This window comes from Trichosurus vulpecula, chromosome 8, assembly GCF_011100635.1.
Source record: "Trichosurus vulpecula isolate mTriVul1 chromosome 8, mTriVul1.pri, whole genome shotgun sequence".
Classification (NCBI taxonomy): domain Eukaryota; kingdom Metazoa; phylum Chordata; class Mammalia; order Diprotodontia; family Phalangeridae; genus Trichosurus; species Trichosurus vulpecula.
Genome location: NC_050580.1, coordinates 69,118,240 through 69,136,556, shown reverse-complemented (window position 1 = coordinate 69,136,556; position 18,317 = coordinate 69,118,240).

Genomic DNA, 18,317 nt, shown 5'->3' with positions numbered 1-18,317 from the left:
GTGATTAGAACACTAGCCCTGGAGTCAGGAGGACCTGAGTTCAAATCCAGCCTTAGTCACTTGATACTTACTAGCTGTGTGACCTTGGGCAAGTCACTTAACCCTGATTGCCTTGCCTCCCCCCCTCCAAAAAAAACACCATATTTCCCCATGTATAAGATGCACCTTAATTTTGGGGCCCAAAATTTGAAAAAAAAATGTATTCCATAAAGTTGTTGAACTCAAGTTTTATTCATCTTAAAATTCATACAATAATACGATGAAATTCGAAGACCTTCTGCTCATAGCTTTCAGGCATCTTTTGGGCAAGTCTGGTGCATGTACACGTGCTTAGTCCATTCTGTTTCATGAACCTGAAGCACCAGTTGTGTCCTCCTTTGAAATCAGTAACTTCTTTTTCATCAACAATTCTTCTTGCCTCATGCTGAACCATCTTTGTGGACACAGGAATTCTAGTTGCCCTTTGCTCTTCAATCCATACCTTCAATTACCTCTCTAAATCAGGCCATTTTGCTGTCTTGTATCTCATGGCCTTCTTCTACCATGAAGTTTTCAGTAGGGTTTCTTCTTCCCGTAGCCAGTCTCAGATTGTTTTCTCAGTTGGAGGAGGACCAAACTTACTTTCAGCAGCTTGATTTCCATTCACTTTTGTAAACTGTATCACTTTTAACTTGAATTCAGCACTGTATGAAAATCTTTTCTGAGCCATTTCTGGGCAGAACATGGCAAAACGTAACTTAATATACCGGCAACAAATGTGAAGCAATAAGTGCAAAGACAACAAGTGCAAAAAAGTGGGAAATGCAGTTTATTCAAGGAAATAGTGGAAACTGTGCAACATGTCACTGCAGGGCTGCACAAATTTGGCACAAGACCCAACCTTTTGACTGGGACAATACATCAGAAACTCTCTACTCATAAAAAAATGAACAAATGTCATATCCCTATACTACAGATAAAATCCTATAAATATCCATGACAATTTAGCAAACTGTACTGGACTAGACCATTATCATAGGCAGAGTTGTCACCCCAAATACCCAAACATAACACTGATGCATAAAAATTCAAGAACAATGTTGTTGATAGATTTAGCCATAACACCAAAAACTTGCAATCTCCAAATTATGTGCAGCACAAAGATTTCAAAATATAAAGCTCTAGCAGAAGAAAAAAAAATCATATGGGAACCTGAAGGTCCTCATTGTCATACCTGCTACTAGAGTTATCCCAAAGTTTCTTTCAGTGAACTACCAGAATACAAGTCAATATCCAAATGCTTTTTTAAAAAGCAGTCATATACCCTTCTGCAATAATCTGAAGGCCATGAAATACAAAAGAATAATAGGTGGATCATGGCTTGAACCAGGGTCATTTGTATCTGAACTCCCCTAAAAAAAGTTGTTGTTGTTGTTGTCTTTAATGGGCCAGGTATGTGATTTGTGTCCACCCTAAGTCTGGTGCCAATGTAATGGATCTCAAGAGTAGGGGACCACAAGGCTGCCTAATGAGGGGTGAACTGGCCCAGACTATACCTAGCTTCTGTGCCCCAGCAGTGAAATTGGATTTGTATGGCTGCTGTACTTCCAGCCTGGATGTGATTGGGAAGCCCAGTATGAAGAAGAAGAAGAAGAAGAAGAAGAAGAAGAAGAAGAAGAAGAAGAAGAAGAAGAAGAAGAAGAAGAAGAAGAAGAAGAAGAAGAAGAAGAAGAAGAGGAAGAAAGCAACAACAATGATAAAATGGCTGACATTTATACATTTTAATATTTTCGAAGTATTTTATATATATACCTTATCTGAAAGGTAACAGAGTATTTGACCCCTAAAACTTGCCTTGCACTTATTGTGTGTATCTAAAGACACACACATACATTCATATATATATATATATATATATATATATGTATGTATACATATATGTATGCATACATTATATAAGAGAGAGAGAGGAATGGAAAAAGAAGACTATGTTGTTTTTATCTTTGTACGCACAGAACTTAGCAGAGTATTTGTCATGTAGTAGCATAATAAATTCTTATTGGTTTAATTAATTGATCTTGGTTTAGAACAAGGAAGGTATGTTCTGGAGTGGCATAAATTAAAAAGAATCTTCCTTACCCAGTAAATAGTTTCTTGTGTTTAACTCGAGTTTAGGGGAATCCTTGGTGTCAGTGAGTGAGATATCTCTTTTTCTACCTATGGTTTGGTCTGACACATCTAAGTGAGCGATTATGCCCAATTTTCAGATGTTTTTACAGAGGGAAACTATGAGGACCCACGTAGTGAAGGATACCGTTAGCTGGGACACTTTGTTTTCGATTAGTTGACTTCAGAATTTGGCATGTACAAAGTGTGCTATATGTCTTTATTGTTACGGACATGCTTATATCATACTGCTACTTGATCCTGACAGCCCAGTTGGGCAAGGCAGAACTCAAAGTGTTGTCATGTATGTTGGTCAGGTTTATAAATCATGCTTCCTATGAGTTTCAAGCTGAGCTGCATACATTTTAGCATCATTTTACCCTACACATGGCTACAATTTAAAGAGTGATTAAGTCCTAAATCTAGCAAACAAACCTTGCTAAGTGCTAGTGTGTCATTCATTTACTTAATAAGCAAGCAGTGAAATATATAAACTGATGAATGCACAAAAGCAAACAATAAATTAAATGGTTCAATTGGGCCCATGTCTTCATAAAGTATTTTTTTTATATTTTGTAATGATTAGAGGAAAGGAAACACAATGTAAAGAGAAATACATAAGATTAAGATATTCACAAACTAACCCCTACCCACCATCTTCTGCCTCTAGGACCCTAGGAATATTAATTAGTAAATTAATTCACTTATTCATTCAATAAACATGTATTTAGCAAACACTACATATGAGATACCATTAAATTATATATGAAGATGTGCAGATATAAAGATGAATGAGATTTAATTCCAGTCCTTGAGGAGCTTATAGGAACTTATTTCCATTGCCCTCTAAATGAACCCTTAGAAGAAGTAGAGTTCATTAGTATGTTCAGTAGCAGTGACTGTCAAATTGTTTTCATTACAGCCATTGCATATCTTATAGTCAATTTTAAACATAAGTTCAACGATTAAATATTAAGCTTTGTAAGTGCACTTAAGATACAATTAAACATTTATACAAATATTCACTTAAGTGGCTTTATATATATGTATATATATTCATGTATCAATATATACACGCATATATAGACAGACTATTAATCTATATGTTATATATGTGTGTATATGTAGATGTGTGTGTATAACATGGAAAGAGACAGAGACAAATAGACAAAGAGGGAAACAGGCAAACAATATGGTTAGTGGACAGAGAACAAGGTTCAAGTCTCCCCTTGGATATTTATAGGCTGTGTGATACTGGGCAAATCATGCAACCTCTCAGTGCTTCAGGCAGCTGTCTAAGAATATATATTGTTATAAAGTTGTTGCCAATCTGTACTCATATAGGAGACAGAGTTTTGTTAAAGATGTTTCCTATAGGAATAAAATCATAGGTCCACCTCTGTACCACATATATATATATATATATATATATATATATATATATATATATATATATATATACACACACACACACACAAATACACAGAGATATATGTTTATATATATGCATGTAGTATGTGTGTATATATATACATACATACATACATATATATATATAAAAACACATATAATGGCAAGATGGGATTTTGGTGCTAAAATAGGTTTAGATTTAGGATGGACACCTGGAAAGCTGAGGTTATAAAGGAACTGAAAAGTGACATGCCCAATGATCCATAGTTATCAAGAGAACTGGCCTTTGAATCCAGGTCCCCTGACTCTTAGGCAACGTATTCCATCTCTCCAGACCTCACTTTCATAATTTCCAAGATGTGGAGTTGCGCTGCATGAACCCTAAAATGCCTTCCACTTCCAATATTCAATAATTCTATGTCAAAAAGTAATTGCCTCTATTTTGGACCCTTGGTTTTTGTTGCATTGTTTTTATGGCCTTGTTAAATTCATCCTAATTAGAGACATGATAATATTTCAGTTACATATAAGAAAAGTAATTTGTGTATCCTAAAATGTGAAATCTCTTGAGCAAATGACTCTATACTTTGCTTTGAATAGGAAACTTGGGGGTGGGGTGGGCAAGAAAGAAGTACTTTTCCATTTGCGTTAAATTTAAATGTAATTGTCTATGAGGTATTGTTTAAGGTGGAAAAGTTTGCCAGCTGATATACTGTAGGCAGAAGGAAGAAAAAATTGCTTCCATATCCTTTAGGGCATAACTTTGGAATGTGGGTGTTATCAGTCTTACCCAGTGTTATAACCCAACCTCTACCAAATAGCCACTGCCATTTGAACTGAATTTGACTAATAGAAAAGGATCAAATGCATTCTTTCTTTACTCTCATTTGGGAAATTTATAAAAGATAAATTCAATAAGATTCTCTCTCATATTGCTCTAGAGCCCCCACCTAGAGCCTATCAATTCAAACAGAATCTATTCTCTCTATAATTCTCTCTAATCAGTTTACCTTTCCTATTCATGACACATGCAGGTTAGAAGCAATTACGATTTATCATTTTATAAAAGGATTAGTACTAAACAAGAACTAAAAACAAACTTTAAAGAACAGGAAACTGCATTCCTCCCTGACAGAGAGACCTTAAAGAAAGACAGATTTTCATGATCTGTTATCAGTTCTCTCTGATGAAAAAGTCCTATAAGCATCAATCCACTCTACAGATGCTCATGGTAGATAGACATGGTTCTATCAGGCTGTGGGAAAGTAGAAAGTGCAGGACTGGGGTCATAATCACTGTTAAAAGCCTTTAAAAATACAAACACTGGATATAAACTTATGTCCAGGAAGAAAATCCAGAAGCTTTTTTTTTAAAATAACCATCATACTTTAAATAGATTGCATCTTCAAGGGATAGTGTTACTTTCCCCTCACCTTGGAGAAGCTCTCGTGAAGGACAGGATGGTCAGAGAGACCAGAAGATGAGCTAAGATGGTGGATGATTGAGGCCATAAGGATGACTGAGCAAATAATGCATTAATGATAAGAAGCATCCATGTTGGCTCGTATTTAAGAAGGAAGAAAGGCAGGGAGTGAGGGAGGGAGGGAGGGAAGAAGGAAGGGAGAGAGGAAGGAAGGAAGGAAGGAAGAAAGGAAGGAAGGAAGGAAGAGAGGGAGGGAGGGAAAAAGAAAGGGAGAGAGAGGAAGGAAGGAAGGAAAGATGGAGGGAGGGAGGGAAGAAAGAAGGAAGAAGAAAGGGAAGGAAGGAAGGAGGGAGGGAGGGAAGGAAGGCAGGTAGAGTTTATTTAGTGCTTATTCTGTGCTAGGCATTAGGCTGACCAGAGATACCTGGGTTCTACTGCCAACCGTTATAGACCAAATGAACCTTCTCTACCCGGAGGAGAGTAGTATCTGGAGCAGACTGATGGTTAGAGAATTGATAAGAGAGAGTGAAGTACCTGTGTCTCCTTACCTCACCCAGGCTCTGTCCAGGATGGCAGCTATCAAATCCAAGCTGAGATGTTGACACACACCACATACCATATGCACACACATGCACATTTATATTCCACTTTGGAATGTAATCCTTAAAATTCTATGGGGCAGAGAGGGGCATGTACCTTTCTTAGTATCCAGTAATAGACACTATGCAATTTTTCTTTTGGAGTGGACCTGTGATGTCATTTGCAATAGAAATAATTTCTACCCATGCAGATGGGCAAATACTCTGTAATCTATGGTATTAGAGAGTTGCTTGGGGTGTTAAAAAATTAGAGAACTATCCCAGGATCACACAGACAGTATATCTCAGAGGTGGGTCTTGAACCCAGGGCTGACTGATTGGCACTGAGGCTTGCTCTATATGCCCTGTACTACAAGTCTATGGTAAGAACAGATGAGTTTGTCATTGGGAAGACCCCAGCAGGGAGTCAGAGTGGTTTTGAGATGGCAAGGCTCCATGTTGTGATATTGTGTGTTGAATGTTTTACTGCTCTGATAGATCGGATAAATGGCTTGTGGGATGTGGTTCTCTGGTGTCTGAATAAATGGTGTACTTCTACCTTCTATGTGGAGAGTCTCATATATTTTGCGATATAGAACTACTTAGGCATTCTGACAATTATCATCTACATCGTTATTATTGCCTTATTGAGACATCATTCCTAAAAACATTGAAGAGAAATTAATACTAGCCCTTTATATTAAGTCCTACATTTAAAGCATTATGGAAACATAACTTTTGTTTTTAATCTTTGCATTTCAATTGTAAAACTGTTAAAAACGGTCAAAATAATTTGGCAGTTGGTGGGATAGTAACGTACCTTTCAACATTCTCCTCCATTCCCCTTCAATTAATGGAGGAGTATTTAGCATGAAGGAGGATGTGTTAAGAAGGTGTGCAAAGAAACCCCTAGATTATACAAATGAATCAAATATAGCATTCAAGATACTCAATTACCTATTTTTAAGCTTCCTCTTAAAAAGCAGTTGTCACACAGTAATGACATAATTTCTCTGCATCTCAGTGAAGAAGGGGTTGTTAATGCCTCTCCTCTTCTCAACTATACTCTAGCTTCAGAAATGGACAACATGATAGGTTGAAATCTCCTGTGGAATTGAAATTAAAGGTATGTGAATTTAATATTTATCAGTACGACAACTTGGTGTGATATCTACAAATCAGTTTGAGAAGGAAGCTGATACTGCTCTCAGCATGCACCAAATCCTTCACTATAGGGCAATTAAATAGAAGAAGCATGAGTGCTGCCACTTTTCAGAGTTTTCATTTATTTATACCCATTATTTTGGAGTTTATCTTGGAGGATGACATTCAAATGTTGGTAGAAAATCTGGCTCAGGTAAAGTAAAAGTTTGTATAATTCTACCATGGGCAATAAAACTTTGAATTCAGCCAAGAAGGATGATGAAACATGAGCACCAAAAGTGAAATGAGTCCAGACTATCTCACTTGGACTCAGATGAGCCAGATGGAGCAGTGTGGACAAACTGCCATCATACCAGGTCAATATCAGTCAGTCAACTAGCATTTATTGAGCAACTACTATGTGCATAGTACTGTGCTGGATGGGATAGGGGATTGCAAGATGACATAGCTATTACATAGGAGAACTTATAATTCATTGAAAAGACAAAGTATTGTAGTGAACATGGTCAAGGAATGAAGTACTCAGGACTTCATTTCTCATGACTCTTGGGGCCCAGTGAGTGTCAACCTTTGTGAGAAATTCCTTTTTCCAGGAGGCTGTACGTCTGAGTGCAGAGCAATTTTGTCAGAAAATAAGGACACAGAATGGCAGGAATCAGCTGGGAGGCATTTTTTAAGCAGGGTACCCTATAGTCACAAGTTTAGGTTATGAATCAAGACTGTTATGCTCTCATAGGAGCCACATCAGAGTTTTCTCAATTCAAGATGTTGGAATATGCATACCCATCCCCAGGAGGCTAGAGGTAGAAATCTAGCTGCTAAGAGCAGAAAATAAGGAGCAGAACCATATCCAAGGCAGATAAAGCTATGACCCCAAACTTTCTCTATCAGGCATACAAAACTTGGTGATTATTTTTCTCTTCCACTGGTCCATTGAGACATTATGTCACATAAATGGGATACTAAATTATAATTCATAGGAGTTTACAAAGGATTTTGCTGATTTGAGTGTGTGTGTGTGTGTGTGTGTGTGTGTGTGTGTGTGTGTTGGGTGACACTGGGATTATTCTATTTCTTGTTTTCCATTGTTATTTCCTTAGTTATTTTATCTTGACCACTTTGTATATGACCTAAGTTTCTTGCCTGATCTTTTAGTAAAGTGAGCACAGGAACGGGGGCTTCAGATACATGCAGTTGCATAATTACTTAAATGGATCATTGACAGTCCTGGATATTTCCTTCAAAGATCTAAATCACATCCCATCTGTAGTCATCCTACATTACTCTTGTCAATGTTCTTTGAGAAACTCACCACAGGGGATCTACCTAACATGCTGGAAGCCTTTCTTTCTTTATTCTGATACCTTGTGGATACCAGTGGTGCATTTGGAGTATGTATTTCCTGTATTTTGTAATTATTCCAAATATATTGCATGATGAAATGAGGTAATGAAAAGTTCCAGAGCTGAAGGAGATACTCTGTTCTATATGCTAAAAGTCAAATATTATAAAACAACAAGAAAATTTATAGATGATGAAGTGATAATGTTTAACGTAGACCAGAAGTGCCTGTAGTTCCAAAGATAGATCCCTGTGTGCTAGAGTGGTCTAGATAGAATTCATGGATGATGAGTGACTTGATCTAAGTCATGGATTGGAATAGCTTGAGAGGAGAGAAGAGAGCATTATATTTAGAGGACACAGTAGAAACAAGGGCCCAGAGCTGAAATGTGAAAGGCATTTTCATGAAACAGCAAGTAGACTACTGGGCTAGAATCATTTAAGAGAACACAGGAAAGACTGGTAAGGAAGGTTAGAGCCAAATTTGGAATTCATTGAATGCCATATTGAGGGGTATAGTATTTAATAGGACAGTATCTTTAAAGACTTATTCTAGTGCTGTTCTCTCACAGTGCAATAAAAACATATACATTCTACACCATTCTCAGACTATACTCTATTTCCCTCTAAGAGAAAATGCCAAGTTAAATCATGGATGATAACTTTAGGTTTGGAAAGAACTGCTAGAATCAACTCTTCTTTTCTATGCCAACTGGCCCAAATTTTGACAGAACTGTTCAGTTTGTGTTTGGTGCCTTTACCTCCCCATTAGGTGCCCAATGGCCTCATACTGTTCCCTGTTTTCTCAGGACTCCTAACCACCAAGCCTGGTCCTATAGTCAGTATCTTAAATGATTTACTTATCCATTCCTATTCTCCATCTCTTTCCCTTCTCTCACATACCCCATTTTTTCTACACCATGGAAAACCTTTTACCACAAGTTGAACACTGCACTTAGCAAAGTCATAAAGGGTATGTGCGTGTGTGTGTGTGTGTGTGTGTGTGTGTGTGTGTGTGTATGCACGTGCATATGAGTTTTTTTGCTCTAGCAACTTCTGACACCTTTCTCTTTAACCTTCTGCTGCCCCCAAAAAGAGGAAGTACCTCTTTTTACCATATCTTATAGTTTGAGAGGCACTCATAATTGCAGTATCTCCACCCATTTCATGACTAAGTCTTTTAACTCCTGTGTATAATGAAAGAGCATGTCCTTTTCAAGGAATTTTCTTTATCAGTAAGAGAATAGGAGAGATTGATGTTTCAGACAGATTTAGTCTTTACCTTGTACTGATTTTATATCTGGCTTACCCTGAGTTTGAACTTGCTGTAATAATTAAAAATAATAGCTAGAAGTTATATAGCACCTTAAAGTTTGCAAAGTACTTTACATAAATTATCTTATTTCATCCTCAGAACAACACTATTAAATGATACCTTTATTATTTCCATTTCCTTACTTTACAAATGAGGAAATGGAGTGAGAGAGTATAACCAATATGTCCAGGATCGCACAACTAGTAAGTGACTGAGGCATGATTCAAACTCAGGTCTTCATGACTTTCAGTCCAAACATATCTGCTCCATCATCCCTGTAGAAGAACTTCTGTAGGGCAAATTCTATTTCCTTTTGGTCTTTGTATCTCCAGAACCTAGAACACTGAGAATAGTAGGTGTTTAATAATTTCTTATTGATTGATTAAATACTTCAAAGATCCATCATGATTTCACCTGTTTGAGTATTGCCATAATATCAGATAATACCTCCCTCCACATTTTAGCAGAGAGACACATTTTGGTTTTGGTTATTGGGACAAAAACCTTCATGATATGATACATAGCCACATCTCTTGCTATAAGTCTTTCTGAATTTGGCTAATGGGAACATCCCTAGGACAATCCTTTTCAGATGTAAAATCTTGTGTCTAAATAGCATCTTAGCCTTTCAAATAACAAGTTATCTTCATGCTTTGCAGAGGCATCAGAGCAGTAATACCTTAGTGGAGGAAGAACTATTGTGCACATCATAAATTATGCATCATTAACTTTGTTGTAAGTTTCAACTGTCTTGATGTGTGCCTACTATCTGAGCATTAGACACTGAAGTGAGTTGTAGATAGGAGCATATTGGAGTGTGTGATGGATATGGTTCATTTGCTATCACAGTTTGTCTCTTGTATACCATAACATGCTCACAACTTTTAAAAAATGATGCAATAGGGGCAGAGCCAAGATGGCAGCTGGAAAGCAGGGACTTGCCTAAAGCTCCCCCCCAGGACCATCCAAATACCTATAAAAATGACTCTGAACAAATTCTAGAACTGCAGAACCCACAAAATAGCAGAGGGAAGCAGGGCTTCAGCCCAGGACAGCCTGGATGGTCGCTGGGTAAGATATATTGCACTACGCTGGGAGCAGAGTTGAGCAGAGCCCAGCGTGGGCTGTGCCTGGACCAACCAGATTGGGAGCCAGGTGGAACAGCCCATAGTGTCCTGAATCAGTGAGCTGTTTCAGTTACCAGACTTCTCAACCCACAAACACCAAACATAACAAAGAAGGTTAGTGGGAAAAACTGTGGGACAGAGTGAAATGAGTTCGTGGTTTGGCTACCACCCCGGGGGCAGAGGAGGTGGTGTGGCTCTGAGGCTGCTTACAGAGGTACAGCTGCAATTGTTTCAGGCCTCAGGCCTACTTGGTAGGAGGAATTAAGTGGTGGATCAGAGCGGCGGTGCAGAGCCTGCTTGGATCTGAGTCACGGTCTGGGTTGAAGGTTCTTTGGGGAGGAGGAGCGCTGGTGTGGCAGAGCTTTCTGTGTAGAAATAGCTCTGAAAAAAACAGCACAGCCCCTCAAGCTTGGGACAAAGTACTCTCTACAAGCAGTCATACCCCGACAAAAAAACTCAAGGGTCAAGTAGTTGGCTGGGAACATGTCCAGGCAGTGAAAATGGACTCAGATTCAGACTCAGACTTTGAAATCTTTCTTTGGTGACAAAGAAGACCAAAGCATACAGCCAGAAGAAGTCAACAAAGTCAAAGAGCTTACAACAAAAGCCTCCAAGAAAAACACGAACTGGTCTCAGGCCATGGAAGAGCTCAAAAAGGATTTGGAAAGGCAAGTTAGAGAAGTAGAGGAAAAATTGGGAAGAGAAATGAGAATGATGCGAGAAAAACATGAAAAACAAGTCAATAACTTGCTAAAGGAGACCCAAAAAATGCTGAAGAAAATAACACACCTTAAAAAATAGACTAACTTAAATGGCAAAAAAGCTCCAAAAAGCCAATGAGGAGAAGAAAGCTTTGAAAGGCAGAGTTAGCCAAATAGAAAAAGAGGTCCAAAAGACTACTGAAGAAAATACTGCCTTAAAAATTAGATTGGAGCAAGTGGAAGCTAGTGACTTTATGAGAAATCAAGATATTATCAAACAGAACCAAAGGAATGAAAAAGTGGAAGACAATGTGAAATATTTTATTGGAAAAACCACTGACCTGGAAAATAGATCCAGGAGAGATCATTTAAAAATTTTTGGACTACCTGAAAACCATGATCAAAAAAAAGCCTAGATATCATGTTTCAAGAAATTATCAAGGAGAACTGCCCTGATATTCTAGAGCCAGAGGGTAAAATAGAAATGGCAAGAATCCACCAATCACCTCCTGACAAAGATCCCAAAAAGAAAACTCCTAGGAATATTGTCACCAAATTCCAGAGCTATCAGATAAAGGAGAAAATACTGCAGGCAGCCAGAAAGAAACAATTTGAGTATTGTGGAAACACAATCAGGATAATACAAGATCTAGCATCTTCTACATCGAGGGATCGAAGGGCTTGGAATATGATATTCCCGAGGTCAATGGAGTTAGGATCAAAACCAAGAATCACCTACCCAGCAAAACTGAGTATAATGCTCCAAGGAAAATATGGATTTTCAATAAAATATAGGACTTTCAAGCTTTCTCAGTGAAAAGACCAGAACTGAATAGAAAATTTGACTTTCAAACACAAGAATCAAGAGAAGCATGGAAAGGTTATTAAGCTGATGTCTTTTGAGTGAATGTGCATCTTGTTTAGTGAGCAACTCCTTAAAGAAGTCCAGAGTATGATGTGATTAGTAAAATGTCATCCACTGACATAAGCATCAGGAGGACCCCTGCTATCTGTAGAAAATCCTTCTTCCATCTGGATCCTAACAGGACATCTTCCATGACAGTAGCAAACTTTTTACTGAAGATACATATCTCTTCTTTACTCTTTGATTTTTATCATCATAACCTGCTGGTGGGTCTGCCTGTCTCAAGTCTCTCCCCACTCCAATCCATCCCCCATTCAGGCACCAAATTGATTTCCCTAAAGCGCAGGTCCAGCCATGTCACCTATCTATTTGATAAACTCCAGTGGCTCTCTATCATCTCTGTGATCAAATACAAACTCCTGTTTGGTTTTCAAAGCCCCTTGTAACCTATCCCCCTCCTACCTTTCTGGTCTTCTTAATCCCTGACATATACTCTGATCCAGTGACACTGGCCTCCTGGCTGCTCCATAAACAAGACACTCCATCCCTCAGCTTTGGACATTCTTTCTGGCTGTCCCCCATGCCTGGAATGCTATTCCTCTTCTGCTCTGACTACTAACCTCCCTGACTTCCTTCAAGTCCCAACGAAAATCCAGCCTTCTACAGGAAGCCTTCCCCACCCTTCCATTGCCTTCCCTTTGTTAGTTATCTTCTATTTGTTCTGTATGTAACATATATAGACATATATTTGTTTGTTTGTTGTCTCCCCCCCCCATTCAATTGTAAGCTCCTAGAAGGCAGGGAACTGTCTTTTGCCTCCTTTTGTAAATCCCAGCACTTAGTATAGGCCTGGTACATAGTAGGTACCTAATAAATGTTGATTGATTGATTTAAAAAAATGATGCAATATTTGTTGCAGGCATACCTTCTAACTGGTGGGCATTCCTTGATCCTTTGACTTTTGTTCTCTGAGATGTTGCACGAGGACATTGTGCTTATCTTTTTTTAAATCACTACCTATATCTTACTGATCATGTACGAGGAGAAATACCTTGTGGGTTTTGTAGAGTATATGTAGGAGAAAAAATGTCTCCCCCCTTTTCAGCTTTTCTGTTACCCATTCTTAATGCTCCAGCATGTTTTCTTCAGAGCAAACTGTGTGTGAATGAATACATGACTGTCACAAATGCACCAGAGAAATGGGGCTTATGATATGCATCCAAGAATTACTTGGGGAGAAAAACAGCCTAGGGGGTAAAGTCTACTGAAACAACAACAAAAAGACCCATATGATTACGATCTAAATGTTCATCATTATCATGTTGAATCACTGACCCACTGCTGTGTCCTATTCACACAGGGAACAAGCATTCGAATTGACTAATGGCCTTTCGCTGGAAGAAGGGTTTGCAGAACAGCATGGGGGATGCTTCAGGTAGGGAATGTTTATCCTATTACCTCATCAGCAATAGGAGAAGTATCTGCAGTGGTACAATCAGATCACTTTTAACAAACCTAAAGATTATAATCCAGGTATCTTCCTTGGAGAAGATTTCTTTCTAGTTGAAATGAGTCTAAGGTAAGCAGAGTTTTGCCTAAAATAATGTTGATTAGTTTTTCTCTTGTTGATTGATTGAATATACTTCAAAGATCCATCATGATTTCATTTGAGTACTGTTATAACATCAGAAAATAAGTCCTTCCATATTTAAGTACAAAGGTGTTTGTTTTTGTTTTGTTTTGGTTAGTGTGGTCAAAGGAAATCATTGTATGACAGCCAGACTGTTTGTTATGAGTCTTTCTGAGCTTAGCTGATAGAAAAGCTGTCACTATATCCCTAGGAGAATCGTTTTCAGATGTCCTGGAAACAGGGGTCTGGAGTTTAAGTGTGGTGGCTATTGGTGACAGTAGAATAGGGTAGCTGCCTGCAGGGGGGTGGTGGTAGAAGCAGCTCACACCTGTCCAAGTAGGTAATTTTCCAGAGAGTAATAGCCCCCAAAACAATGAACAAAATTGAAATCTCAGAGAGTCCTGAGTCAGAAGTTGGAAGAGCTATAGGACAAATGAGGGAGGTTAACTCTGAAGCCAGGTTCAATAGCCATGAGTAATAAGGGAGCAAGCGGTAACTAGTGTCAGAGTTGGAGCACTAAGCTAGTTCAACAAGATGAGTGAGTTGTAAGTGTAATGGTGTTTGGCTTATGTCTAGATCATGTAGGTTAGTGTTGGCCACATAGAAGCTGAGATGTGCATCCAGAAGGCTGGAGAACAAGTGTACAAGGGCACATTCTGACTTGGCCTAGCATTTTGTTGGGAACAGCCTATTTCTATTGTCTCTACATCCTGAACTGTCTACCTGTGGGGAATTCTTTGTGTCTTTAAAAGTGCTTGATGGAACACAAAAACTTTTTGTCACGTTCATGTCTGAGTGTTGAAAGACCTTTTCACTCACACCATACTGAAAGAGACCATGAGGCTACCTTCTTCCCCCACTCCTTTAGTCCTGGGGTTTTAGCTTTTTCATTTCTGCTTTTCTATTATTGGCACAGAAAGCAGAGCATGAGTCATGAGGATAATGGAGTCCCTGAAAGCCTGCTGGATGTTGCATCCAGGCTGGCAACTATACAATCCCAGAACCGCTAACTTTGAGCTGAGTTAAACTATGAGCCTCAACCCTGTTCTATGAGTGGGGAGCGGAGGTAAATTGTGCTCTCTAAAGTACTGGGTGGAAATGTTTGTATGTTTTTTCTTGCTATATCTTTGAAACCAATATGTCTTTGTAAGTGTTAATTTGATGTTAAATGGTTAAATGAACTTCAAGCATTAGACATGGGGATCATAAAGTGGAGAAACATGATCATGGTGGGCTTGAACCAATGGCAGAAAAAAAGAGACTTCCTGACCCCCTCAGAGTATAATGGAGAATCCTGTAGGGGGAATAAAAGACAAAGTTAAATAAGCATTATCTCTTGGTATTGCAATGGTTAACAGGGTTCATTCATTCAACAAATGTTTATCAAGCCCTTAATCAATCTCTCTCTCTCTCTCTCTCTCTCTGTCTCTCTCTCTTCTCTCTCTCTTTCTACCTTCTACCTCTATCTTTCTATCTCAGGCTCTGGGAAAACAAAGATAAAATGAATCCCTAGTGTGGACTGGAAGCCTAAATCTTAGAGAGCTCAACTCCTGTGTGATATTCTTCTCTCATAGGACAACCTCCTCGACCCTTTCTTATTCCAAATATCTTTGGAATTAAAAGGCAAGTGTATTAGAGAAGACAAGAAAGGTGCAAGGGCCCTCTGGGATGGCATTAATAATAATTCAACATATACCATTTTATTTGAATTTCTAAGAAACTCATCAAAATAGGTTAGAAAAGTATTGTTTTCCTCCTTTGAGAGATAAGGAAACAGAGACCCACCAGGTGAAGTAATTTGGTCAAAACTACCCAACTAATAAATGATAGAACCAAGAAATGAACCCAGGTCTTCCAATTCCAGACACAGGACATTTTTTCTCAATCCTATATTGCCTCTTGCCCCTTTTAATAAATCAAAAGATTGTAGTCCTTAGAGAAAGGGGACATGCTTGCCTTTTTCTTTGGGTGGAATTATGGATAATATGACAATTTTGCCGAATTGCAGCTATTCCCTGATCCTTGGGGACAGTGATCAGAGGTGAAAGAATTTCCTAGGCCATATCCAGAAAACATATGCATTTCACAATTCAGTCTGTAGCTCTGTTGGGCCTATATTCTACCAAGAGACTTCTTTGTATTACTTGTGGATACTCATCTATAAATAAATCATCTATAGCTTGGCAATTATCTGTCCTTTTCCAAAATACAATAACCATCTCAATTCCTATGAACCAATGACAAATTGTAATACATATGTTTTGTCAAAGTTCTTTGTTGTTTTTAATTATCCAATATGCATCCTAACCTATATGATCTTAGAACCCTTGGCTAAGCTCCATGCATGATAGGTTAGACAAAATTGGTACCTTTGGGGTTTGCAATTAAGATAAATAATAAAGATATGTAACAGGCAGGTTCTGGTAGGAGTCTTGGCCAGTCCTCCCCTTCTCCCAGACCTTTTCTCTTACCACTATACAGAATGAGTGGAAAGCCTGAGACCACAGGTTCAAGGAGGTGTACAAGAACATAGCAAGATGAACCACTTAAAATGCTCTTCTTGGTTTCTGACCACAAGACACTGAGGTCAGATGTTAACAGGAGCAGAATGGAATAACATGTGATGGATGTAGCAGAAAACCTGGCTGAGAAAAATACAGGAATGAGTTCAGAGACAGGCCATATCAAGAGAACTTTTGTAGACCACTGGAACAGACAAATGCATCAGAGTCTTAGTAGTATAAGTACTGCATACCTCTACTTAGGCCAGATGTTTACAACCTCCACTTGTGCTAGGTCCTTGCCTTTACAAAATAGAGAGTTCACCATGTATAATGCTATGGGTTTTGTGGGGACTATACTAGACCTCTTAAGAAGGGCAAAAAGGAGAGGCCTTCCTATTTTTTTTAAGTCTTGGATGTGAGTTTTTTCTGTCTTCCTTATTATCTTAAATTAACCTGTTTTATATTCAATATCCTAATTAGCCTGAGTGATTGTAAGTGACTTTCAGGGACCTTGAAGAGAGATGAGTCAGATTCTGAGGTGCCCTAGCAAGACTCTTGGAAGGATTCTAAGCCCAATAGTACTATGAGAGTCTCCAAAGATTGAAATGAATTGCTGTCACAGGTCCTGACACCTGGATTATAGTTCTGAATTGATTGGACATATATTAAGCTAATATAAATACAATTCTTAAGAGGAGCAATAAGAAGAGCATTTCACCAAAGTAGTCCTAATTCTAGGGTCCCGTTCTACTCTGGACTAAATTCAACTTCAGCCAAAGGATATTTGGCATTCAAAAAGAGCATGTTATTTCTGTCCATCTTATGAGACCTAACTTTTATACGCAATGCATGCCAGAATTTACTGTATCTCCTTGATTAACATGATAGTCAAATGTGCAGTCACAAACTAGACCCTGACTTCATTACAAGATCAAAGTGGAAGAAAAAACAGAACTATGGGGAAACTTCAAATTCTTCAAGACTTCACATCCTTTCTTCCTACCCCCCCCCCCACCATAGTAAAGATGGTAGAAAGTACTTGATAGAGGCAGAGCCAAAATGGCACAGTAAAGGCAGGGACTCACTTGAGCTCTCCCTGAAACCCCTCAAAATACCTCTAAAAATGACTAAATAAATTCTAGCATAGTAGAACCCATAAAAAGACAGAATGAAACAAATTTTGAGCCCAAGACAACTTGGAAAGTTGGCAGGAAAAGTATGTTGCACCTGAGTAAGAGAGGAGTACAGTCCAGTGCAGGCCTCACCAGCACAGCAGGACCAGGAGTAGGCCTTGGGAATGACTGAATCAGAATGGCAGCAGCTGTTTCAGGAGCTCTTAGCCTATAGATCAGAGATTCCCAAAATTATTTGGCCTACTGCCCCCTTTTCAAAAAGAAATTTTTCAGTACCCCCTGGAAATCTATTTTCTTTATTCCTTTAATGGCTGTTTTGAAATTTGTGTCATTTCAAAAAATATAAAATATTTTTTTAAAAAAATGCATTTTAAATTCAATAATCTATTGTAAATTTGTGGGTTTTTTTCCTGTATTGAAATTTGGATGATCCAATAGTGTGTCATATAACCAATAGTATCATTTTGTAAACAAGTCATTACACACACATATCCCTGCAAATGAATGATGGACTTCTTGACACAAAACACCCATCTGCCAACACTTGCTTGTTAAGACCTGTCAGTTGACTTGACCACTGATCAGTTAAATCTTGCATTTTGTGTATTTATTTGGAAAATAATGCAATCACTACAACTTTAACTCTATTACACAACAGATGAAACATGTATGAATGGTTTTTCAAACTTTTCTCTTTTCTTTTTTCCTTATGATTCCACTGCCACTTTATTTTTATTCAACACTCCCTGCCCCATTGTACCTAAGTATATTACCACCACCCTGGATCATTCCAGTCCCCCCAAGGAGTGGTATAGCCCACTTTGGAAACATATACCACAGACAGTAAGGGATTCAAACATCTGGTCAGAAGAAGATAACAGGGCTCTTTTTGCTAGCACTGAGGCAGGACTCTGTTGCTTTGCCCATTTTCTCATCCTGGTCACAGTCCTGGGTGGCAGTACCAGGGTGATGAGGAGCACT